Genomic DNA, 6,825 nt, shown 5'->3' on the forward strand with positions numbered 1-6,825 from the left:
TGAATTGATAGTAGCACAATCGTTTTGGGTTGCCCTCAAAACTAGCAAACTGGATAGTTGATTTTTGGAGAGAGAGGTTGAATTTATTATTTGATTAATAAATTGAAATAAATTATTTGTTAATATATTATGAGAATAATATATTAATTAGAAATGCTAATATTTAATTAATATTTAATCAGAAATTAATTGGAATTAATTTTGGGATTAAATGAATTAATTAAAAGTGTAGGGACTAAATTTTAATTGTTTAATAGTTGACCAAGAGGCAATCTAGAACCATCCATAAGGTGGGGACGGTTTCTTGGAGCCTAAGGGTTCTAGAATAATCCCTAAATGGATAATCAGGAAAGTGGATAATTACCCGATTTAAGATAATCTTGGATTTGGGCTTATCTAGAGTTTCCTGACTACACTATAAATAGGGCATAACCCTATGATTTTCAGCCAACTGATTCCCTAGAGGGTTAGGCCGAAAATTGCATACTCTCTCCACCTTCTTCATCAACTTCCTTTGCTAGTGTTAGGTGCGAACCATTAGAGGCGTGACATTTGTGACGTTTTCTCTCAAGGCTTCAACCACACAAGGTTTTCATTGTTATTACTACATAACAATTGAGGTATGATTTTCTTAACCCTTATAGTGTATTTTGATTATATACTAGTGTTCAAGGGTTTCTGCTTTGTTGTTCAATTTGTATGTTCAATTAGAGAAAACATAGATCAGATTATTTAGGATTGCATGCACACATATGATTGTTTGTTATGCTCATAAGGCATCAGATATCACATACAACACAACATATAAAAAAGTTATGGGTTACCAACAACCCTAGAGACTACTTGAAGTCTCAATGGGCAAACAACATGCCCTGTGGGTTATCAGCAACCCTGGAGACTATCCAAAGTCTCAATACATATAAACAACACATACACAGTAAAAACACTTAGACCCAGTTGGTCATCGCATGTATATATAACATCTATTCTACCACACATGTAAGAATAAGTGAGGAGACTCACCTCGCACATATGACTGATAAATCTCACACCTGAACCGCCGGAACCAAACTCTGCCTATTAATTACAAAAATTAACCCTGATTAATAATTAGGATCATCAACTCGAATACCAAGTCCAAAATCATCAACTAAGTCTGTAAGAGGCGATAAGACCATTTCGCCCCTCCATGGCCTAAAACTCACAAAGTTTGACCAAAAGTCAAAAGTTAGGAAAAATCAATAGTCTCAGTCCGTACGCGGGGTGTACTACGCTTGCGCGGTGCGTACTGCTCGAACCGGCATGATCGAGGTCATTCCTGGCTACGCGGGGCGAAGCCAGGAGTACGCCCAACGTACATGGCCTGACCCTAAACTCTTAAATAAAATGTCTTATTCCATTAAGAGACTTATTCCAACCCTAGACCTGACCTCTAAAGAATGTCATAATCGATGAAGTCTTTGACTTTAAGCCTTTTCATGGCTAAAGGGGGCTCAATCCTCAAAAACCTAACTTTCATGACACTCAAGGTCACTTAAATCAGGCATAGGCCAAAGGAAACGATCAAGCAGCCATTTTTATGAACCAATGCATCCTAAAACACCTAAAAGGATCCAAACTTTAGGACAAAGAACTCATAAATGACCATCAAATGAGATCTAGAAAGAATATCAGCATTCCATGGACATTATACCTTCAAAAGATGCACAAAGTGAAGGAGTTTCTGGATCCACAACCTTGCATGCAACACCACCTTATTTAATGATGTTCTTCCTCAACAAGAATGCACAAATTTACCAAAAAGGCTCCAATTGATGGGTTTTGATACGTAATAAAGTTTGTTTTTCAAAAACACCGGCAACGGAAGACTTTAAAAATAAAAAGTTTAATTTTTGTTCGTAACAAAACAAAACCATCATGGATCCATTTTTAGAGGCTAGAATAAAATAAAAACAACAATAGGAAGTTTTAGAAATAACCTTCGAAGCCTTTGAACCCACTTGGTTTTGGTGTTTTGATGAAGATAGTAAAAATCAAAATGTATGATTTCTCTACAAGTAACCACCATCAAGAGTAAGACACTTAGAATGCTAGTTCCTTCTTTTATTCTTGAGTTTCTTAAGACTTTAAGTGCATAACTCAAATAAGCACTAAAGAGAAAAACTCAAGAGGTCTTCTAAACCACCAAACTAACTTCAAAAGAGAAAGAGGAGGAAGAGAAGAGAGAGTTTCGGCCATGTGCTTCAAGAGAAAAAAATGAGACCCAAAAACTTCCACATTTCTCATACATAAGACACTGTTATATAGTCCATGAAAGGTAAGGCCTAACCGTTAAAATAATCTAAAGTAATGGTAGCCTTTAGAAGCATGGGAGACAAAAGGTGGAAGGTTGACAAGCAACCTCCCATACCTTTACCAACTTTGGCCATGTCATCTTTTTTAAGAAAGATTCTTTATTTTTTATAAACTCCAAGTTTATAAAATATAAACTTTGTCTTTAGGTAAAAGAAAAAAGAATCCAACTAGTCTAAAATGTTGTGCATGACTTATTATTTCATACCATATGAAATAATAGCCAATAATACTCTCTTATAATTATTATTTTCACAAAACAGTAATTATTCCCTAATTAAAATACAAGAATTGATATTATTTATTAATAATCATATTAATAATAAATATACAAAATGTGCTAACTTGATAAAGGTGTGACCCTATAGGATCATACATTATTAGCAATATCACTCCATAATGATTCTTGGGCATATAGATCCAACAACCTCCCACTTGCATAAGATTCATTATAGACTGACATAGACACTAGCTGACGTCTAGCAACGGCCGACTGCCCCTAACAACATATGAAGGGTGCCATCTCATCAACAACCAATTTTAGGAGCTCTAAGCTACATATTTTACTAAAGGTGTGGTATCAATTATTCATTTGTCTCAGTCGAACATGAGATATGGATCGCGATCAATCTTATTTACTGTTCAACTTTAACTAAGGCCTTAGATGTCATGCTATCAACGAATAAGAGGGGAAAATCCAATCTTGACTACATACGCCCATCAATGCAGTTCATGTCATACCCAACGATGGTCGTTATGACTGCCTTTTACGAAACAATGTTAAACCATGTCAAAGCACAATAATTCCGATACTTCAAGTTCCAAATATGTATCTCGAGTCTAAATATACAAAGATCATCTCGACTACATACGCCTATCAATGTAGTTCATGTCATACCCAACGATGGCCGTTATGGCTGCCTTTTACGAAAAAACGTTAAACCATGTCAAAGCACACCAATCCCTACACTTTAAGTCCAAAATATGTATCTTAGGTCTAAGATTAAAAAGATACAACCTTGATCAAAACATCACTCTTGACTATAATCCATAAAGTGGTTTTGATGTGGGCCAATTCCAATACTTATTCTCCTCATCAAGTACCTATGAAGTTGCTAGCAGCTCTTTACCATTCCCATCTCCATGAGACTCCACCAATCCGCTTATATTAGTCTTACCTCATAGATGCTCCCAGAACTATGAACGACTATCGACATTTAGAATAACCTAGTTATTCAAGGATTCAAACATGCTAATATAGAACACAAAAATTATTTAATGAAAGACTCATATCCAATATATCATTCATTACAATATATGTTGCTTGTACTGTTCCAATATCTAAATACTAAATTTCAATCAAATACATCTACTTGTATCAACAATACCCTATAGCACCAACTTGACTTTCATGCTTTAGCTAATGAAGTAGCTTTGTTAAGTAGATTTGACAAACTTTATTTGCATAAACTTTACGAATACAATCAGTTTCAGTTTTATATATATAAAAAAACTATTGAGAATATATTAGATGCTTAAATATGACTTAGATACAATACTTGTGTAATGGGATTACTCATAGTCATAATGACCTATACATTAAGCATCTTTGTACGTGGTTCTCAAAACCACGATGTACTCTAACTCTGATGTGCAACAGTAATTAGAATCTACATGGAACCACTATCCATGTAACTATCTCCTCATTCATAATGAGGACATGCGTGATTGTGACTGAGACTCATCCCAATCTATTTGAAAAATTAGCACATGTGTAATAACTTTAAACATAGCTTTCCTTCAAATACTCCATATATTTGGAATATTTATCTAGTTCTCGCAAGTACTTTAGAATGTTCCTATAAGTCACACCATGAATTATACTCGTATTATACTGGTATCATTCGACATGCTCTAAGCATACGACTCATTTGGCCTTTATGCATAATCATGACATATATGATTTCTCCAATTTGCGGCAGCATATGGAATATAATAATGTTATCTAGTTCAAAAACATTTGCACAAGGATTTGCTCAAAATTATGTCATGTGGTTTTTGACAAGATGACTCTCTTAGAGTCCTTTATCTTAAGCTCTTTAAGATCCTTGACAATTAATGCAATTTTACTTAATCTTGTAAGTTGCCATGATATATTTATATAGATATTTATTCCATGAATTAATATGTCGACTATATACAACATTAGGAATGTTACTGCTCCCACTAGCTTTGTAAACAACACAAGAGTCATCAAATCACACTATGTATAACGACCCAAAAATCAAGACTAAAAATTCTTTTTTAAAAACATTACTTAAACCACAATATTAAATCATTTCAAACAAACTAAAAGAGTTATATAACAAATCAGAGTATCTTTTCAAAACACTTATTCATTTCATCAGAGTAAACATCCCAGGCTGACTAGTTATGGTGTGTGTCATGCGATCATCCCGAGCTCTACTCTCCGCTACCGGAAATACCTGAAACCAAAACTGAAAACTGTAAGCACGAAGCTTAGTGAGCTCCCGCAAACTACCACATACCATACAATAACATATAAAGCACATGTTGGGCCTTACCCACTGCATCGGACCGAAGTCCGGACTAACTGGGGCCTTGCCCCCTGCATCGGACCGAAATCCGGACTAATTGGGGTCTTGCCCCCTGCATCGGACCGAAATCCGGACTAACTGGGGCCTTGCCCCCTGCATCGGACCGAAGTCCGGACTAACTGGGGCCTTGCCCCCTACATCGCACCGAAGTCCGGACTAACTGAACATAGCATAAAATAATAATAGCTACTAGCATAAACACATATACTACATACTACATCGGACCGAGCTCCGGACTAACTAACACATAAACATGCTTGAGTCACAAAGACATCAAGCACACTGAACCACTGCATCGGACCGAAGTCCGGAACTACGGCCAACTAAACGGGCCGGCATTGTGGCCGTAGACCCGTTCCTACTGGAAGGAAACTCACCTGTACTGCTGAACTCTGCTGATAATCATCTGGCTGCTAAACTCAACTAAAGTACTTTAGAATGTTCCTCAAATATCAAAAGATAGATTCAAGTGACCAGGTGATCCTGTGCCACAAGAAACATACTAATGACAAGTGAGTGTTTTTGTGTGAATGAGTTGTGAATCAATTCCACAACTCCTAAGATGTTCCAAGAAGACTTGGTTTTACAAATCTCATTTTCTTTATCACAACGAAAGGTTAATGATGGTCTCATTAAGTCATATTTCAATCTTCACTATGAAACAATTTAAGAAAATCAAAGGTTTTAACAATAACGAATAAAAGTCATCAGTGAAATTGATTAAGTATCTATCACCAAATCTATTCGTGGATTGAAAAGATTACATACATCACTTATGTATAACTCTTTGTCAAGCCTGTTGTTCCTTAACTACTAATAGATAAAGACACTTGTGAATAATCTTCCTATATAAATATGATTCACATATATCAAATGAATCAAGCTCATTTTCCATCAAAAATTCCATCCTTTTGAAGTTGGACCATGTATTTCTTATTTTTATTATCATGATGATTATGACATAGATAAGTTCCAATCAAATATCATTTGGTTATATAGGGGTTATGATTAGAACTATTAATTTAATGAAAGATTATAGATTTACTTCATAAATAACATTATGAGAAAATATTCTTTAACATATAATACATCATTTTAGATCATGAATGTGAACATCCATTAAACGATAAGTAAATCTAGATTTATTCATAAATTACAATTGCTACATGTCCCTATAAGGATAGGTACAACACATCTATTGTTTAAATAAAATACTGTAACAACACTTGTTATATCTTCAATACGAAATATCATTCGTTTGTAATCAGTTGATTATTTCTTCCAATCATCAGCACGTAATATCAATTTTTAGTGTCACATGAAGTATTACATACTTAAGTGAATGATGGAAAAATAAATAGTTCTATCATATAGATATCTGAAGCCTTGTCCAAGTCAGATTTCTTCAGCTTGATGAGATGAGAGGAGCAATTCCTCCTTTAGTGTCTAGTTTCTTCCACAATAGAAACAACACTAATCATTTGGTCCTTTCTTGATTTCTAGGTTTATGTTGCATTTCCCTTAACTGAACTATAAGTCTATATGAGTGCACAATCCCTTAGACTTCCTTTTATTCAATGCTTGAACAGACTTGAAGCTATTTCTGGTGTCCTGATTGAATATCTCCTTTACTTGATGAGACATATGATATGTTTCATAATTATCCAAGACTTTCTGCAAGTCGAGGTTAATTTTTCAGTATGATGTGAGACACATCATCATCATCATCATCATCACAATAATACTTCCATCAAAGTATCATGATCAGACCAACTGGTTGCAGAGGTTATTCAGGTATGAGATCTTTCAGTATATATAATTTCTATTTATCTTAAAGGTAGAACCTCAAGATATT

Source organism: Lactuca virosa, chromosome 2 (assembly GCF_052849685.1).
Source record: "Lactuca virosa cultivar CGN04683 chromosome 2, Lactuca_virosa_CGN04683_v6, whole genome shotgun sequence".
Taxonomy (NCBI): domain Eukaryota; kingdom Viridiplantae; phylum Streptophyta; class Magnoliopsida; order Asterales; family Asteraceae; genus Lactuca; species Lactuca virosa.